This window comes from Sus scrofa, chromosome 6, assembly GCF_054392235.1.
Source record: "Sus scrofa isolate SSC_HxYL_T2T_F1_AM1 chromosome 6, Sscrofa_HxYL_maternal_Yorkshire_Landrace_v2.0, whole genome shotgun sequence".
NCBI classification, from domain to species: Eukaryota; Metazoa; Chordata; class Mammalia; order Artiodactyla; family Suidae; genus Sus; species Sus scrofa.
Window position 1 is genome coordinate 71,011,583 of NC_139388.1, and position 20,881 is coordinate 71,032,463.

Genomic DNA, 20,881 nt, shown 5'->3' on the forward strand with positions numbered 1-20,881 from the left:
TTTAACCTCGATACAGTGGCATCATCTAACCTACTGCACATACCCATCCTTCTTCAATTAGCCAACAAGGTCCTTTCATAGCTCTGTCACCTAGGACCCTGGCCCACACATGCAAGTTTCCCTGTTTCTTTAGCTTCTTCAATCTGAAACAGTTTCTTGTATTCCTCTCTTCTTCTTGACTTTGACCTTCGGGGGAGGAAAGAACAGTTACTTTTTTTTAATTTCTCAGCTTCTAAACTTTTTTTTTTAATTAAGACGTAGTTGGATTACAATCTTTCAGGTGTACAGCAAAATGATTCAGTTACATACACATATCCATATTCTTTTTCAGATTCTTTTCTCTTATAGTTTGTTATGAGATACTGAATACAGTTCCCTCTGCTATACAGTAAGTCCTTGTTGTTTATCTATTTTATATACAGTAGTGTGTATCTGTCACTCCCAAACTCCTAATTTATCCGCCCCCTTCCCTCTTGGTGACCATAAGTTTATTTTCTATGTCTCTGAGTCTATTTCTGTTTTGTAAATAAGTACATTTGTATCAGATTTTAGATTCCACATATAAGTGATATCATATAGTATTTGTCTCTGTCTGGCTTACTTCACGTAGTGAGATGATCTCTAGGTCCATCCATATTGCTGCAAATTGTATTATTTCATTCTTTTTATGGCTGAGTAATATTCCATTGCATATATGTACCACATCTTCTTTATCCATTCCTCTGTCGATGGATGCTTAGGTTGCTTCCATGTCTTGACTACTGTAAATAGTGCGGCTATGAACATACGGGTGCATGTGTCTTTGCAAATTAGAGTTTTTGTCTTTTCTGGATATATGCCCAGGAGTGGGATTGCTGGATCATATGGTGGCTCTATTTTTAGTTTTTAAAGGACAGTTACTTTTAGAATGTGCCTCCATCCGTGCGTACCTTCTCACGACCAGATCCAGGCTGTGTGTCTTATCAGGCGTGTACACGGAGATGCTGTGTCGGCACCACCGGGCATGGGATGACCCATACAGGAACGGATCTCTGAACCTCTGGGTAAGGGTGTGCCCTCCAGGCCTCTCTACTATAAAATTACTCTTTTTTCCTTTAGTAATTAATAACCAATTTAATTTTTTGATTCTATAAATAGCCTGTACATTGTCAAAGTTTCACCCACTCATTTCAGCACCCATCAATGACTGTCTAAATCCTTTCTTCTTTATTAAGTAGAATTCTAATGTAAGAGAGCTTGCCCTTCTCCCCAGCTTACCTACTCATTTATTTATTTATATCAGTTTGGGCTTGTTGGTCTTCTTTTATTCAATGGACTTTAATCCATTGCTAATGTTACTTACTTGGATGCTCAAATTGTTCCAGATTTGGCCAGTGGCAGCTCCCACAAGCTGGCCCCAGGGTCCTTTTGGGAACCCCTGATTCTTTGAGCACTTCCTTACTTTCTGACCCCACAAGATATTCCAGAATGTCCTTGTTCCTTCCCAGCCTTTCCTCCAGGGAGCCTGGTTCCTATGGATGGAGAATGATATTAGACACCAAGATCTAGATGTGAGATTGCGCTCGTCCAAACTGGGTACCATTGCTTCTAAGTGCTCTTAGGATTCAGAAGGAAAAGGTGATGATAGATAGATAGATAGATAGATAGATAGATAGATAGATAGATAGACAGACAGACAGACAGATAGATAGACAGATAGACAGACAGATAGATAGATAGACAGACAAACAGACAGATAGATAGACAGATAGACAGACAGACAGACAGACAGAAAGATAGACAGACAGACAGACAGACAGATAGATAGATAGACAGACAGACAGACAGACAGACAGACATAGATGATAGATAGATGACAGATACATAGATAGATACATGGAGAAATAGAGAAATAGATATAGATGATAGGTAGATAATAGTAATAATGATAGAGAAAGGAGAGAAGGGTGGAGTGGATATAAACATATGTCTGTAACTACATATGACATAATACAGCTATACATATATATTTATGCAGTTTCTATATGTTTGTATATACATATGTATACACGTTACATATGTTCATACCTCTCTGCACATAGAGAGAAATGAATTCACACTAACTCCTCCAATTCCAGTTTACAGGATATAGTCTACTCCCCCCCCCAACATTTACTCATTTGCTCAACACTGGAATAAAGAGAAAATAAGGGATTGCTACCCCACCCAATCCAATAAGCAAACTCACTATCATTCAGTGTATGTTTACAGCTTTATTTGGTGGGGGGGTAAAATTTACATGCTATTCACTGCACTGACTTTAAGCTACCGTTTCATGAGTTTTTAGAAACATGTGTGCCAGTGTAACCCGCACACCTTGCAAACTATAAAGCATTACCCTCACCAAAACAGTTTCCTGGTGCCCGTTCCCTATCAATATCCCCAAAGTGAACCTCTATTCTGACCTTTTGTCTATCAGAGGCTAGTTTCACTTGTTCTAGAAGTTCATAGAAACACAATTATATAATATGTGTTCTTTTCTATGTAGCTTATCTTGCCCAGCTTGAGTGTCTATAAGATCCATTCAAGTGTTGCCTCTTTCCTGTTTATTGTTGAGTCACTGTCCATGGTGTGACTATGCCATAATTTGCTTATTCATTCTCCTGTTATGACCATTAGAGTTCTTTCCAGTTTGTGCCCATTATAAAGTAGAGAGTTCTTACACTTGCCGTTTGGGAAATACAATTTCTCTTAGGTAAAACCTAGTTGTTTAAGTGCTGAGTCATAGTGTAAAACAAACTCTATAAGAAAGTGCCAAACGTTACCGCAAGCGTTTCTACCACCTTCCTCCTGCCCACAACCAATGATGCCTGAGACCTCTGGCATCACCAACACTTGGTCTCATCAACCTTTTCCTTTCTTTCTTTCTTTCTTTTGTATTTACTATTTTTAGGGCCACACCCGAGACATATGGAGGTTCCCAGGTCAAATCAGAACTGCAGCTGCCGGTGGTGTAGACCACAGCCACAGCAAAGCAAGATCCAAGACACATCTGCAACCTGCACCACAGCTCACAGCAACGTTGGATCCTTAACCTACTGAGAGAGGCCAGGAATCGAACCTGCATCCTCACGGATACTGGTTGGGTTTGTTAACCACTGAGCCACAACAGGAACTCCCTCACCAGCCTTTTTTCATTTTATTCGTTCCAGCAAGTATAGAGTGGGATCTTTTTTTTTTTTTAATTGCCAGACATTTAGTTTTCAAAACTATTTTTAATAATGATTTTTATTTGTTCCAATATAGCTGATTTACTGTGTTCTGAAATTTTTCTACTGCACAGGGAGGTGACATCATACTGATGAACCTCCTGGTACAGACATCCTGTCTTTACACTGTACTGTTTTCCCAGGGTAGACTCCCAGAAGTAGAGTTCATTGGTCAAAGAGCATGAACTTTCAGAATTTAAATTGCCAACTTACGCTCCCACAAAGTACGCATCAGGATTGCCTGTCACCTAGATTTGGTATGACAGTTGAAAAAAAAGCAAAAAAGTGGGGGCAATTTTACAGCATTGTGTTGGAGTCTCCTGTGCCTTTAAGAACGTGTTCAGATCAAAGCCTCTGCTGATGAGTTATTGCCCAGTCACCACAACTAGGCCAAGTAATGGAGCACAGTGACCATCCCACACGTCCACGCACACAACCCTGACCCTCTCCCGCCCAAGGTGAGGCTTAGACCCTGGCTGGGCCAGCTCCAGGTGGGCTCTTCTGAGCCCCAGGGGACTCTGACTCCCACCTGTGTTAACCTTACCCCACCAAGCGGGGCCAGGGATCGAACCCACATCCTCATGGACACTAGATGGGTTCTTAAGCCACTGAGTCACAACAGGAACTCCTGGACTTGGGTTTTCTATGCAGACAACTCCCAGGAGATCCTAATCCGTGTTGCCATCAATTCAACATCCAATGCTGCCAACGCAATTGTACCTTTGAGGCCCTGGTCATCCAGACAGACTGTGGTTCCCGTCACGAGCTCTTGCGGATAGTGAGGGGGTGCTGGAGCACGGCGGGGATGGGCGGAGGAGGGCTGGGGTTGCCTCCACCTCCCCCGTTGGAGAGCAAGAGGGCCCAAGATAAAAGTCACACTCTCAGAGTCTTTCCCTTCCCGTGGCTGCGCAGATGCTTGCACAGGCCTGTCCATCATCACTCCCAGGACTTGCACTCTAGTTCCCGAGGCCCAGGTCTCTTCTCACAGGAAACACCTTTTCCTTCAGAAGCAGGGACCCAGCCAACAGCCAATTGACACCCCCTTCTCTTTTCTTGGTACAAATGAGGCTGATCTGGGGCCCATGCTGGCTGCCTCTGGCCGTCTCCTCTGCCTGGGTTTGGGCCTACATGGTCGGGGACAGCTACTCACCTAGGTGACCATGCCCCAGGGAACAGAAGAAGGACATGGAGTGGCCTTGCCAAGCTCCAGGCATGAAGCTGGGCGAGGCTGGGGTGCTGCTGTCCTGTCCGCCTGCTTTACACATGGCCTCCCAGCTCTGACTCGGCACCTTGAAACCAGCCGGGAACAAGGCAGCTAAGGAAACTCTCTAAAGGCTCAAAACTCCTTGCAGAGGCTCAAGACTTAGTGCAAGCTGGAGAAAGCCAGCCCCTGTGATTGTCTTGGCAAGAGGTCTGGATGTCTCTTATGAATGGGGAGGCAGAGGCTGGAGGAGTGGGCGGTGCATCCAGGTCCTTCCTCATCACCCTCCTCCTCCTTGAAGGTTTGAATCACAGACCTCAGCTGGGAGGGGAGAAGCCTGCAACCTGTTCTTTCTTCCTCTCCCCCAATCGACATCAGCTGGAGGAGGGTCTCCCCACATCCCAGGCCATTCAGAACTAGAAGTGATTAGTTACATAATGCAATATTAAGGCTATAAATCTTCCCAGGAGCAGAACCCATAAACCCTGGTTTTTATTATCCACTTACTGCACAGACCCTGGCTGTTCCTTCATTGCAGCACAATTATCCTACAATTACTGCTATATTGTTAAGTAAATAGTCTGCCGGAAGCGGTAATTCCAGGGATCATAAATATATAAGCAAACACCAGTCGAGGCCTGGGATCCAAGAGAAGGAGTCAGGACGAGGGCCTTGGGGTCAGAGCCCCAGGAGAAAAAAGACAATCTGAGGATGCATTGTCCATCCTGCAGGTGGGGTCGCTGGAGTGAAAGCCACCCCCAGCAGGAGGGCCACCCCTGAGACAAAGCAGCTGCTGAGCTGTCACTCGCAGAGGTGGTGCCAGGCTCTTTCACGAGCCAGGGAACACATGGATAAAACACAGGGTTTGCCCACTTGGATTTTGTTGGGGTTTTTTTATGAGCATGCTCATGATCCGCAAAGCTGGATGCAGCCCGGGAGTGGACGCACAAGCAGAGGCAGGTTCATGCAACAGGATACTGGTTGGGAATAAAAGGAGATGAGCTGCTGGACCATAGGCAACAACAGAGGAGCTGCTCAGAACAGGACGGTGGAGGACAGAAGCTAGGAACAGGAGAACAGACTTCACAGCTCCAGCTGCATGAAGTTCTAGAACAATCCATGACTTAAAAACTTCTTACCACTGGTTACCCAGGGGACTGACCCCGCAGAGCAGGAGGGAGCCGTGAGGTTCTATGTCTCAACCGGGTTTGAGTTACTCAGGTATATGCATGTGTTAAAACTCATCCAATGGCATCTCGTGGATTTGAGTTTTGAAACCAAAGCCGCCAGGGCGATGGATAGAGTCGGTGGTGGGCTTGTCTGCAGAAAGCACCCCACGTGGGCAGTGGCCCTTGGTCAAAGGGTGAAAAGCCTGCACCACGTCTCGCCATCGGCCCCAAAGCACAAGTGAGGGGATGCCAGCTCTTCCCAAAAGAGTCATCACCCGGTCCCCTCCTGTGCTCACCCTGGGGTGGGATCGGGCCGGGAAGATGGAAAGAATGTTCCAGAGACCCGTGGCTATGCTCCTGCTGACCCTGGACTCTGGGGACAAGTATCGAATGGCTGCCAGAACAGCTAGAACACGTCACAGCTGGTTTTATAGCACTGACGCCTTTCGAAGCTCTGCCACGTCCACTTCCTGTTTTCTTTTCCCCGAGGTGAAACTGCGAAGCCATCAGGACAAGTATCCCCATCCTGGTACCCAGAAGCTCAGAAAGGCTGAGTGGACGCACCCCAGGGTCCACCGCTGGGTTAGAGATGTTGCTGAGACAAAACCTCACGGGCCCCAGGCGACAGCACCTTCCAAGCCTCTTTCCTTAAAAAATAGAAAAACAAAAGCAGGGTAGTTACATCCTAAGGCAAAATGTATTCACCATCCGAGGAGGTGGAATTCCCATTCCCTAAAGAGGGTGGCGTCCTAGTCCCCAGAACCCACCTCTTTGGCAGTTTTCAGGGCAAGGGGGAATGAGGGAGGCAGATGGGACGAAAGCTGCTCAGCAGCTGACCCTGAGCTGGGATAGAGTCCTGCGCCATCTGGGCAGCTCAAGGTCATCACAAGCATCCTTAACTGGGGGAGGAAGATGCAGGAGAGTCAGAACCAGAGGGAAGGCAGCATGAGGAGGCTCCGCCATCCATGGCTGCTTCCAGAGAAGAGAAGGACCACGAGCCCAGGGCACAGGCATCTCCAGAAGCTGGAAAAGGCAGGGAAACGGATTGTCCCTGGGCCTGCAGAAGGACGGCAGCCCGGCCAACACTGCAACATAGCCCGAGGAGCCCGCTTCATGCAGCAAATGTGTGTGGTCTTAAGCAACTGGTCTATATGCTTTTACAGCAGCCACGGAGAAGTTCAAGGGCGAGCCCAGAACACCTCTGCTCTCTCACCTCCTCCCCCACGTGAGCCTCTGGTCCAGAGACCCTGATACCCTGGACCAGAACCCAGAGAGACCCACCCGCCCCTCCCTGGGGCCCTGCTTCCTGCAGCTCAGGTGCTGAGGTCAGTCTGGCTCCTCCCCAGGGAGTCCCTCCTCCGCCTCCTCCTCCTCGGAGCATCTGCTCCAGAAGGGTCCTCTCCTCTCTGACTCCCTGCCCTTGCCAAGCTCAGAACCAGCCGGTCATGCCCGTTTATAATTAACGAGGTGATCACCAAGCACAGATTTCAGGAAGTACAACGTCGCTTCTTAGAATAACACCGTCCAACAGGCGGCTGGACAAGGCATCTGCTTGTCCTCACTGTTTAAATGGAATGCATGCTTTTAAAAAAAATTCTGTTGCATTGCCTTATCGAGCAATTGTTCCCTGGAACATCATAAAACAAACATTAATTAAGGCTCCAACTGGTGCAATCTCCTCCAAAGAGCCCAACCATCCCGTCAGGCCATTCCACCCTCAGACACTGATTTTAAGAATGTCGGTGGCCTTCAGAGCCACTCTCAGCCTTTGGAGGGGCAGGGAGGAGAGCGCAGGTACAGAGGCTGATGGGGAGCAGCCGAGACGCAGGCCAAGCCCGCCAGCGGCCAAGAGCCCAACCCGCGCGTGGCCAGGTGACACTCTTGCACAGCCAGCAGCACTCTCGGCCTCCTGGTGTATCCAGACCACCGCCCAGTTCCAAGAGCCCCACCCATGGTCCTGAGGCCACGGGGTGATGGCCTCCCCCCCAACCAGTGACACCGTGAGGGGCACCGGCGTGGGAGTGGGATGGCTGGGGACCTCTCCTGACCACCTGTTTCCTAAAATGGGAGACCAGCTTGGCCTGCTTTGCTGGGACTGTTCCTTTTTAGCCCCCAGAGTGCCATGGCGTTTCAGGAACTCCACCCTGGGGAGGTCGGTCACCCTAATTTCCATGCTTATCTGGCCAGTGCCACAGACACCAAAATGGGAGATGGGATGAGAAAGTGAGTTCTCCGCCATTCGGAGGCCCACATGCCCCTCCAGATGGTCCGAACTGAACTTTCTCCACACTCCCCCCCACAGGCACCAGCTGGCTCGCCAGGACCCCAGAATCCATCAAGGTCCATGGCCCCGGTGCCCTCGTCTGCTCACGCTCTCCCCAGAGTCTCAAGGGTCTCTGGGCCCCCTCCTGCCCCGCTCTCCTCCAGGATGCTCTCTACTGTACCCCCTGGTCCCTCTTTGCAGCAGATCTCAGCCTTGGGCCCGAGCTGCGCCTCCAACATCCCACCCCGGCTTATCAGCTGCGTGATGAACACCACTGAAGAACTGGGGGAAACACTGCAGGTACAGCTCCGGGCATCTAAGACCAGGCGCGTGGGCGATGTGGGCACCGTGGGCGACTGGGGTCATGTTTAAAGGGCTCACCTTGCTTGCTGGTGACGCTCCTGAAATGCTTGATGATGACCCGTCGGGAGAGGGGGCCGAGGAGGAGACCACGCCGGGTCCTACGTGGCCCCAGTGGTCAGAGAGCTGTCCTGGAGCACCACCCCTGGCTTCCGGAAGATGGGACACTGGAGGCCACAGCCCCCTAAATCACACCTGCAGAGGCTCCTGGAGCCTGAGGTCAGAGCCCATCTGGAACTTTTTTTGGCCGCCCGGAGGCATATGGAGTTCCCAGACCAGGGATCAGATCAGAGCCATAGTTGTAACCTACGCTGCAACGACAGCAACACCTGATATTTTAACCCTCGTGCCAGGCCTGGGATCCGTCCTGGCGCCACAGAGACACTGCCTAGCCCATTGCGCCACAGTGGGAACTCCCCCTCTGGAACTTTTGAGCAGACCTCTTGGGCTTAAACCCATGGCTCTGGATGATGCCGCCGTACGCCCTCTGCCTTGCTCTTTCAGCCTGAGCCACGTAGTCCTGTACAACCTGAGCTCTTTAAAATGTTCGTTTATATTCTGGGGGTGTCTGGCTGCTCCACCTTTGCAGATCAGATCAGAGGGGAGGCGTGGGGCGCTACCTAACCACTGCCAGTGTCGGAGAGGGACCTGCACCTTCTCCCTTCCTCCCCTACCCCCCGCCCCCGCCTCGTGCTCTCACTTGCCCAAGTCAAGGGGCTAAGGTTGTCCCAGTTTGCCTGAGACCAAGGAGTTCCCTGGGGTGCAAGACTGTCAGCATGAAAGCCTGGACGATCCCCACAGAACAGGTTGACTGGTCCCTATCCGAGCCTCTTAAATGAAATGGACCGAGAAACCAACTTCAAATAGAAAGCACAGCCGAGAAACAGAAACAGACTCAGAGACACAGAAAACAAACGTATGGTTACCAAACGGAGGAGGAGGAAGGGATAAATTAGGACTTTGGGGTGAGCAGATACAAACTACTGTATATACAAAATAAACAACGGGGGACCTACTGTTGTATATCCTACACTCAATCTCCTGGGGTAGACCACGGTGGAAAATAAGATATATATAAAAAGAAATGTGTGTCTATATATATGTGTGTGTGTGTGTGTGTGTATGACTGGGTCACTTTGCTGTGCAGCATAGCATTGTAAATCAACTATGCTTAATAAAAAAAAGGACCCACTGTACAGCACAGGGAACTATATTCAATATCCTGTAATAAACCATAATGGAAAAGCATATGTAGAGATACATAAAATTGAATCACTCTGCTGTACAGCAGAAACAAACACGACATTGTAAATTAACCACATTTTTTAAAAAGGAAAAATAAGTAAAGAAGAAAAAAGAAACAACACTCCAAGGAACACGATCTTCGTCTACTACGGGAGGAGACGTCTGGAAGCCGGTGTCCTCCATATTTCTGGAAAAAGGATCATTCTAAGAATACGTGTTTGCATCGCATGCCAACGTGAAGGTCTAGGAAAGGGCCAGGCCAGAGTGGCTGAACGCCACCTGAAGGGATCTGGGGTGCGCCTGGAGAGGGGACAGAGGCTGCAGAAAACCCACAGGTCCCAGAACAGAAAAGAACCTCCAGGAAGCATGTTAAACCCCAGGAAGGACTCTCCGCCTGTGCCCAGTTCTTAAGCTTCCACGAAAGGAAAACAAATCTAAAATAATCTCTTGCTAAGTTAAATATTTTCTCCTTTGATTCCAAATCGACACTGTTCATTTCTCCCAAGTTTACAAGAAACTAAGAAGAAGAATACAATCCTTTTAACAAGGTCCTTCCCCCAGTGGCGGGAAAATTGCAAACAGCCCGGTTTAATGTCACCACCCACCTCAGATCGCACCTCGCCGCATCGGCTGACTTATTTTCATTACATTATGTATATTTTAAAAAGAGAGAGGCTGTCACCAGAAAGGTAATTGTCCTTGTGTGTAATCCTGTCTGGATGGAGCCAAGCAGCGCTCTCACTTCATTAAGCGCAAAGCCTCCACCTGAGAAAATCAATGGCAGCCTAAATCACAAAGATGAAAATCAATGGCCGCCATACGCCCCAGGCCTCCTTCGCCTAAGTGTGTTAGAGGGACACCAGGGGCTGACTCCAGCAGGCCAGCCCTGCACCCACAGGAACCAAGAGTGTGGGCACGGCATGTCTGGGCAGAAGGATGGGTGATGGCACAAAGACTTTTGAAAATCTAATCAGCCGAGGCCATGTAAAGAGAAAGGGATCCATTTGGTGCCTTTCAGGTAGAATGTTCAGACATTCATTGAGCACCTACTGTGTGCCAAACCCTAGCAAAGGCCCCCAGATTCAAGATAAACACCCAGTGTCTGTTCTCCAGGAGTTTTCCATATGATAGGGAGCACAGGCATATGGGCCCTCACTTGGCCTGAGTGGGAATAGGAAATGCAGAAGGCCTTGTGTAGGGTGGCAGAGGGTAAGGGCAATTTGAGTTGGGTCTTGACGGATGAATAGGAGGTTTCCAGGGACATTTTTCTTCCTAACAGTGTTGGAGGGGATTGAAGGATGTATGCCATGTTCTTTCTATGATGCCTGCCAATTTTGGATTCCCCAGAGTTGGCACAAAAGACACTTTAATCAAAATCCAGTCCCCATTTCTTGATGGTTCCTTAAAGTCTCAGTGTGGCCCTGCCTTGGGGAAGTGAGTGGGTCCGACCAGCAAGAAACATGAAGATCCCCTTAACACATCCCCCCCTTAAACCTAGAGTTGGAACTCAGTCATTACCTGCTCGTGCTGCCTTTGGGGAGCACCCTCTAAGTGCCAGGTGCTGAGCTTGGTGTAAGGATTCAGATGCTCATGAGAAACATGCAAGAGCCTGGTCACTGGGCACCAGCGTGAGGCACAGAGGAAGGATGCCTGATCCGCCCTGGAGAAATCAGGATGGGTTTCCGGGTGGAGCTGACTCCCAAAGTGATTCCTGAACCTGGAATTTCCTGGGTAAGGGTGGGGGGGTGGGCAGGGTATTCCAGGTAAATTGTCAATACATAAAGAGAGCACTTCACACCCACAGCCCCTCCTTAGCACAGCATCCCTTGCATTCCCATGGCAACCCTGAGATGAGCAGCAGCATCTTAAAGACATTTGCTTGGGAAAAGTCAAGAAGTTTCCAGACCTACTCAGGGAATCAGGACAAAGGTGGATCCTCTGAATGCTCTAGGCCAGGGGACCTCACCTTTGGAAATGCCACTCAAGCTGCCTAACCCCAACATGAACAGCCACCTGCCCATGCATCCTGCAAACACTTACTGAGCACCTACTGCATGCTGGCTCTTTGAGTCCCAGAGTCACAAAGAGGAAGAGGTACTCAACCCAAGACCAGCTCTTTCCAGCACCAACCTCCCCAGGACTTTGCTGCTCAAAGTGGGGTCTGGATGGGGGCGTGTCAGCCTGGAGCTTGTCTAAAAATGCAGATTCCCAAGACTTGCCCAGATCTATTGAATTAGAATCTGCATTTTGACGAGATCCCAGGTGACTCGCAAGCACAGGGACGTTTGAAAAGCCCAGAAGGATAGAAAACCACCTTTGGAGGGGTCCCCAGTGCTTCCTGCCCCATGAACTACTCCTAACATTCAACCTGTTTGAAAAACTGCAGTGCGAAAACTGATTCTCCCAGAGTCTCACCCAAGAAAGGGTTAAGTAGGTCACTACTTAACCTTGGGTGGGACTAGGTGATTAGGTCTGAGGAGGGACTAGGTGATTAGGTCCCCAGACTGCAGAGGCAGTCCTGGGCAGAATTCACCGGGCTGAACTTGGCACACCTACTTCTGCAGGGCTTCCAGCCAGAGGCCACTGTCATCCTGCAACCTCGAGAAAGTGGGGTCAGCGGCCCCCTGCTGCAGAAGCTGGTCGAGCCACACACCCGAAGTCAGCAGCTCTCAAAGGTCCGCCCAGGTCTATGTGTTTCCAAACCTGCACCTTTCATAGCAACTGCTGGGCGGCGGAAAGGTGATGTGTTGGATGCTGTGTGCACCTGCTTGCATTCTGAGCCTGCCCACAAGGGCGTCAGCTCTGTGAAGGGGATGATGTGTGTGGCTGATGTGTGTCCTCACCACCCACAGCAGGCATTCATCAAATGAATAAACAAATAGAGGTGGAATAAACAAATAGATAAAAATAGCAGAGGTGATGTCATCACCGGAGCAAGGCTGAGCCCTGCTATGTCCACAGGGCAGACCAGGGGCTGCTGCGAGTGCCCGGGAGCAGGGGGAGAGGGCAACCAGCAGGGTCACGCAGGGCCGCTGGGTTGAACTTGGTTTCCATGTCCTGCTCTCCTTGCCAAATGAGAAAACAAAATATACCGTTCACTTGGCAGCAAAAGTCCTTACGGTGTGTGAATTGACTCATGCCATCAAGAGGCAGAAATAGGTTAGGATGAAAAATGATGGTGGATATCTGGAGCCAAAGCTCAGAGCACACCGTCAGGCCCATGTGACCTTGTGACAAGGATCTCCTGCTTCTGTTCCCCAATCCCGATCCCTCTGCTTGGAGCTCTGCTCCCCAAGGATACTCACAGGGCTTGCTCTGCCATGTGGCCTGGAGCCGGTAACCACACTCCTGGGCCTCAGAGTCCCTTCGTTTAAACATTAGACCCATCCTCCCAGCACGAGGAGGACAGCAAGTAATTCTTCCCATCACTCATTTTTTCCTTCATATGGAGGGACACTAATTAAAGTGCTCCTGAACGCTCTTAACCTCCAGCATGCCCTGCCGGGCAAGAGGGAGTGATTCGGCTGAGGGGGAGTGGCTTAGCTTATGGGGAGGTGGCTGAGCTGATGGGGAGGTGGCTTAGCTGAGGGGGAGTGGCCTAGCTGAGGGAGAGTGGCTTCGCTGATGGAGGAGTGGCTTAGCTGATGGAGGAGTGGCTTAGCTGATGGAGGAGTGGCTTAGCTGAGGGAGGAGTGGCCTAGCTGAGGGGGAGTGGCCTAGCTGAGGGGGAGTGGCTTAGCTGATGGAGGAGTGGCTTAGCTGAGGGAGGAGTGGCCTAGCTGAGGGGGAGTGGCCTAGCTGAGGGGGAGGTGGCTGAACTGATGAGGTGGCTTAGCTGATGGGGAGCTGACAGAATGACACAGCTGATGAGGGAGTGTCTTAACTGATGGGGAGGTGGTTTCTTTTAGTTTCTTATTGTTGCTGAAACAAATTACTGCAAATAATATGGCTTAAAACAGCAAAGGTTATTATCCTACAGTTCTGGAGGTCAGAAATAGAAAAATGGATTCGGCAGGCTGGAGACTAGGGGGAGAATTCCCTGACCTTTTCTGGCTTCTGGAAGCCGCCCTCATGCCTTGCCGTAGCCTCATCACTCTGACCTCAGTTTCTGTGGTCACATCACCTTCTCCACTCTGACCCTCTTGCGTCTCGCTTGTGATGACAGAGGGTCCGGGGGTGGGGGGGCTACTCCCGGATAACCTCCCATCTCGGGATCTTTAACGTAATCCCATCTGCAAAGCCTCTTTTGTATGTGAGGTTACATATTCACAGGGGGTGAGGAGCAGGCATCTCTCGGGGGGTCGGGTCGGCACTTAGCCCAGCACAGAGGAAGGAAGTGGACACAGAGTCCCAGCCCCTCCCCCACCCCCTGTGATAAACAGTCCGGGGGCTGCACCTGGGCGTGGCCAGGTGTCCGGGGATGCGAGCAGGTCCCCTGGCAGCACCCTAATCATCATCCCCAACAGCCTTGCCAGGAATGAAGGTAATAGTCTTTCATTCATTTTTTTAAATTTATTTTTGCAGTTTGTCTTAGATATAACTTTTTTAATTAAATTTACTTTTATTAGGGTATAGTTGATTTACTGTTTTGAGTCCATTTCTGCTGTATAGAATAGTGACTCAGTCATACATAAATATACACATTCCCTTTCTTGCGTTATCTTCACTACCGTCTATCCCAACAGACCGGATAGAGTTCCCTATGCTCTACAGTAAGACCTCTTTGCTTATCCATATTCTAAATGTTATCGTTTGCAGCTACCAACCCCAAACTCCCAGTCCATCCCGCTCCCTCCCCCTCCCCCTTGGCAACCACAAGTCTGTTCTCTATGTATGTCTATGGGTCCACTTCTGTTCTGTAGATAGGTCCATTTGTGCCGTATTTTAGATTCCAGATAAAAGTGATATCATAGAGTATTTGTCTTTCCCTTGCTGACTTACTTCACTTGGTAGGAGAATCTTTCGTGATATTCTTTATCTGCCAAACTGGGGGAGGGGCCTCGGGGAGGGATGCCCTGTGTCCACACTCTCAAATTCTAACCCTGTTACGTTTCCAGGGAAGGATGAAAAGACTAAGATGAAAATTCAGGAACACAGCTGGGATGGAGATGGGGCTCCCTGAGTGGTCTGAGCAGAGAGCCTGAGCCCTGGGGGGTTCTGACTTTGGGAAAACCGTGAGGGTCTGTGTAGCCAGAGTTCAAGGTGTGGCTCGTGTTCCCAGTGGAGCCTGGGTGGGCTGTGCTGGACCTTAGACCTGAGGACACTTGAGCTCTGCCAGATCTTGCCCTTGATGGGTCACTGCAGCTTATGGAGGCTTCAACCACAGGCCAGTGGCTATTTTTCAGTGGGTGTAGACATGACCACTGCAGGTGGGATGGGCCATTTTTAGTGAGCACAACACGGTCACAGCTTTGATGATGGAGAGTCTTTGGGTGTCCAGCCTTTAAGGAATCAGAGAATGGAACCCTTTTTTTTTTTCCCCCCCCACTGCTTTTAACTGTGTTTCTCAGCCAGGCTGGCAGGCCAGGGAGCCAGGATCTGAAGCCGCAGCAGCAGCTGGGTTCTGCCTGCACAGCTTCAGCAGGTCTGTGCCCCCACCCCTGGCAGAGGGCTTGGGGTCAGATCAGCTGGCCAGTCCCCTTCCTCTTCACTCCTATTCCTTCCTAGTTGCCTTCAAGGCCAAGAGAAGGAGCAGGAAGGGACTAACCTTGAATCCATGGGGTTCTCACAGTCCCGCCTCTACAAACCATCTCCAGGGGCCCTGAGTTTGTGAGTCACATGCATTCGGTCTCAGTTTCAGATTTCTGAGGCCCCAGATGTCGCCACATCTGCAGAGGTAGGTGAACGCTTAGGGGGAGGCTGAGCACCCTTCTGTGTGAGGGTGGGGTGTGGGTCCACTGTGAACCTACTCAGAGCAGGCAATTAGGCAAAGCCTCGTGCCCAACTCTTCCTTTCCATTTCTGGAACCAGACTTGCTCGGGGGGCCCAAGGTGGGCCGGGGGGCAGGGCTCGAGACTGTTCCTCAAAACGCCTCTCAACACAGCTGCTGGGACAGAAGGGAGACCAAGAGAGGGCAGATGTGCAGATTCAAGGTGAAGCCAGGAAGACAGGGATTCCCGGGGCTGGGGGGGGGGGGCTGCGGGGGCGGGCAGAGCCCTCAGAAAACATGCGAAGCAGATGGAAGTGGGAAAGAAGAGAGTTTTCAGGTCTAAATTCTCTTAAAGGAGTGAGGAAAGCCAAAAAGGTAAGGCCAGGGTAGACCAGGATTACAGGGAAAAAAGGGAATTCCCACTGGGGCTCAGAAGGTTAAACACTCGTTTCCATGAGGGTGCAGGTTCAATCCCTGGCCTCGCTCAGTGGGTTAAGGATCCAGTGGTGCTGTGAGCTGTGGTGTAGATCACAGATGCAGCTCAGATCTTATGTGGCTGTGACTGTGGTGTAGGCTGGCAGCTGCAGCTCTGATTCGACCCCTAGCCTGGGAGCTTCCCTATGCTGTGCGTGTGGCCCTAAAAAGACAAAAAAAAAAAAATCCTGTCCTGTGGGGAGGGGCAGGCAGGATGCGTCTATTGAGACCAGGCCTGGGGTGGGTGGCGCCAACACTGGTCTGGCAGGAGGGGACATCGGGGTGCGATCTTCTGCATCAGGAAAGTGATGAGGGAAAGATTTGTTTAAACCGTGGTTTTGGCAGACTTGGGACTTATTGATTTCATATTTCTCCCTCCAGGAAAGAATCCAGCAGAAAATGTGAGCCACACAATTGTCTGGTTTCACGAAACAGGGAAACCGAAAAGGAGGGAGGCCCTCAGAGGCAGCCGACACAGTCAGCCCGCATGTGTCAGCGGGACATGGGCCAAGCCGAGAAGCAGGTGGACCTGGAGAAACTCACTGGGTCTCCCCAGAGCAGGGGGAAGTGGGCAAAGAGTCACACGTGTGCTGTGCCGTCCGGGGCGGCAGGACTGGTCTCTCATGGCGACCTCTGTCTCTGTGTCCTTGAATTAAAATGAAGTAAACCTCTGAGCCACTGGCCACACTTCCAGTTCTGGGGCTCCTGTGGTAGACATGCAGACGGAGGTCCCTTCCACCATCGCAGAAGGGTCTGTGGGAGAGCACAGTTCTCAGACATAGAGGGCTCCACACCCCACTCCTGTGGGAAAGATGTCACGGACAGAGATGTGTTTGACCCTAAAACACAAGTCTGGGTGGGGGTAGGGATTGTGTCCTTCTGTCGTTCATGGCTGCAAACCCCATCCCCAGGACTGGACGTGCGGTGGGCAGCACAATAGCCCCCAAAAATGTCCACTCTTCATCACCAGAACCTGTAGGGCTGTGGGGCTTTAACCAGCAAAAAGGACATTGTAGGTGTGGCGAAGGGTTTTGAGATCATCTCAGACCCTCAGGGTGGGACCCAATGTCATCACAAGGACCCCCAGGGGACGAAGGAGGTCAGAGACGGGGGACAGTGTGATGGGGAGCTGCCAGCGAGGAAGGTGGGCGACCTCTGAAAGTTGGGAAAGGCACAGAAACGAATTGTCCCCTGGAGCTCCAGCTCCTTAGTAACAAAGAGAGGCTCACGTCCACCTTCCTGGGACCGGCATCTCCCACTCTGTCAGGGCTTAGAAGGGCGTCACGGAAATGGTATCTGAAAACCAGGGAGGACCCAGGTCACCTGGGTGATCATGGCTCACGGGCTTTCCAGGAGGAGAGTGCTGTTGACGGAATGTGTCCTTCCCCCCAAGTTCAGGTGGAAACCTACCCCCCAGCGTGCTGGTATTAGGAGGGGGCGCCTTTGGCTGATGATTAGGTTTGAGGGTATGGAGGGTGGGGCCCTCATGGTGGGATTAAAAACCTTAGAAGTAGAGACACCAAAGGGCTCCCTCCCCCTCCCCCTCCCCTCCCCCCCCTTTCTGCCTCCAGAACTTGGAGAAATAAATGTCTGTGGTTTAAGCGCCCCCACCAGCCCCAGTCTGTTGTATTTTTCTAACCACCGCCTGAGGAACTCTAGAGAATGCATGATCAGTGCTAAGGCAGGAGGTCAAGTCCAACACTGATGTCAATTTAAATATGCTGATAAAATGTGATTTCTGGTCAGTGAGCCCCAGATGAGGAGGTTTGCTCACCATGTGTACACTGGCCACTCCTCCACCCCAAACACAAAGGCCCAGGGCACCTTGTTGCCCATGAACTCTAACCAGCAGAGCCCGGTGGGCGGTGGAGACCCGCCCTCCCCCGGCCCCTGGTGCTCACGCTCACGGCTGGGCCGCCCACAGAGGTCACTGTTCCCAGGTGGCTGACTTTCACCCCCAGCACCTGGATGGAGCGTTGGTCTCTCCCCAGGATGGAGCCGTCCACTAGTTATGCAAGAACGCCCACACCGGCTTCATGAGTTACTAAAGCCCATTCATTTGCGGCAGTGGCTGAGCTGAACCCGGAGCCCTTCTATCATTTAATATTTGATTATACTTGGGGCTACTGGAGTTCAGTACTTAAATACTTCAGGCAGGAGCCTAGGTGGCTGGCATGTGTCCAGCACCCCCCACCCCTTCACGGGGCAGAGCCCCAGCCTCACTCTTCCCCAGGGTAACCAGGGCACTCACCCCACTGCCCAGTCAGGGAGTCTGCAACACTTCCCGCTCCAAGAGGTTTCAGATCAGGCCACTGGTACCTCTGAGAGTGTGATGCTGTCCAGTCTGGGTGGCAGGTGTCCTGTAGATTTTTCCTCTGCTACTTCTTGGGGAGAGGGGAGTCCAAGAAGGGGACCAAGTACTCATCTTCCAGGTAATAGATCACCATATCCTAAGCTGAACCTGAGCAAGAGCCATGAGGACAACCCAGAGGTCATGGACCAGAGCTGGACCATGAAGGACTGTGGACATCCCTGGGGGGAAGCGAGCATGTGCCAGGGTAGGGAGACTATGGCCACGGACACCAGAACCAAAGGAGCGGCTTGAGGGCAGGCATCACTAACACCCAGGGCTTGTACTCCCTTTGAACAATCCCCCCCCCCCAACAATGATTTGCTGCATATGGACCACCTCCCCAGACCCCCGTGTCACTTTCAGAATGTCTGTGTCCCCCACCATTCATATGTCCCCAGTGGGATGGTGTTTGGAGGTGGGGCCTTTGGGAGGTAATGGTGAGACCATGAGGGTGGGGACCCCTAATGGTGGGATTAGTGCCCTTCTAAGAAGAGGAAGAGGCCAGAGCCACCTCTCGCTGCTCTCTGAGGACATGGAGAAGGCGGCTACATGCCATCCAGGAAGCAGCCCTCCCCAGTACCTACCTCCTCTGGGACTTCCAGCCTCCAGAACCTCCAAGTAAACTTGGCCAATGGCCTGTGAGCAGAAGAGGTGCATGCAGCTTTCAGATCTTCTGCCCTGGACCCTCTTCTTGGTCTCCCCTCCCTACTCGCTTGGGACAGACATCATGAATCAGAGGGCTTGGGACAGCACAGCACAGCTGGCTCAGTCCCAGGCAGCATGTGGCAGAGAAAGATCTGTTCTACAAAAGCCGCGGGACCGGGGCCCTTTTGTTCAGCATCTCAGCCTGAGCTGGTGACTCCAGGCAAGCTGTCAATGTGGGGGCCTCGGCTGGAGCGTGGAGATGATAAGACACCTGAGGGATGGTGTAAGGATTAAATGGCATTCTCTCTGGAACACCAAGCACCTTGTGTGCACTCAATAAACAGGTTGCATGGCTGCTAACTGGCTCCCCATGCTCAGACGGGCAAAGGAGATGATGCTTCTTTATTTTCTGAAACTGATCTTCTTAATAGACCTCCCCCCATTGGGGGGTGAGGTTGAAGGATGGGGTGAGGCGTAATGGAGTTTAACTCAACTGTCCACGGGGGGGGGTCTCAGGGAACACTGCCCTCAGCGGCTTCCTCGCAAAGACTCTCTTTACCAGATCATGCAAGAACATTCTGAGCTCAGCCCCTCCCCCATCCCACCCCCACCCCGATGTCTGAGGCCACAGGCAGCTGGCCAGGACCTTGGTGTGGCAGAGAGAGGAGAGGATTATCTGCATTCGGGCCCTGGAGGCCTCCTGGCCTCCTGGCCTCCTCAGCACTCACACTTCTCGACCAGTTGATTGAAGCCCCCACTGCAGCCACAGAAGTCAGCCAGACTGGGGATCCAAAACCTGAAGCATGTCTTCAGATTTTTCTGGGACCAGTGATCCTTCAGACAGACTCCATTCCCAGTTGGCCCTCCCTAGAGCTGATCCCTGAGGTCCCACAGTTCTTCCCCCCAATCCCCCCGGGGGGATGCTCAGGAAGCCTTTGCAGCAGCATCACTGGCTGTGTTCCAAGTCCCTCCAAGGTGACATTGGAAATCACCTTCTTTGCCACGTGGATTTTCAGGAGACTGAGGAAAGCCCCTGCCCCTAATCAGGCTTCACCATGTCTACTTGGCACCACCACCAGGTCCTGTCAGGCGAAGGGTGGGGGATGGGACATGCAAAGCCATCTCGCCCACGACCCCAGAGGGAAAGTTGGCAGCTGTCTCCTTGTGCCTGGCATTGCCCTCCATCCACCCCTCATCCACCACCTCTGACCCATCTTCTGTCTCCCTCGGTGTTTTTCTCTCCCCCAGGGCGGGGGAGGGGCAGGCGTCCCCTCTCTTTAAGTTTGATGGCCTTAACCTTCCCCTCAGCTTGACAACACTTCACACAATCTACTTCCAGACTCCAGACCCCTGACCTTTCTTTCCTTAGAGCTTTTCCTTTAGAATAACTTGCAGTTGTAAATCCTTTCTTGAGCCCCTTTGAGATGTAAATCTTCTACAGCTCAGGAAAGTCTTTCTCAAGGACTTGGGAGTCATTCCTTTGAGATGTGATCAGGGTGCCTCTCTGAGAGGGCAGGAGCCTAACTTCCAAAAGAGAAGCCACCCTGGAGGCCACAATTTGCAAACCCAGGGTCCTAGCCACCTTGACCAACCTGCCTCTAATGCCCTCCAGCACACTCTCCCACTTTGCCCAGGTTTAAAAATCCTCCAGCCTTTCTTCCAGCAGCGTCAAGGCCACTCTCTCCCCTGATTGCAATAGTCCTGAAAAAAGTTTTCCTTGCCCTTTCTTAGCAAGTGTCAAAGTCTGCTTTCCCCAAATTGCTGGATTTTCTTTCCTGTTAAAACCAAGCCTTGCTCTTTCCTCCTGTTGTCCTAATTGCTGACCACCCCCCACTGCCATGCTACCCCCATGCACATCCTCAGAGCTGACGCCCAAAGAGAAGTGGGCAGAGTCTCAGGTCCCTAATTTGATTTAAGCAGGAGAACAACCAGGAAAGGGGGATATTCAAAGAGGAGGTATCCATCTGAAACACAGTTCAACTGTGCCCCCAAATTAATTGAGCCCCTACTATGTGCCAGGACCTGGGGGGCTGGAAAAATGGTCCCATCATGGA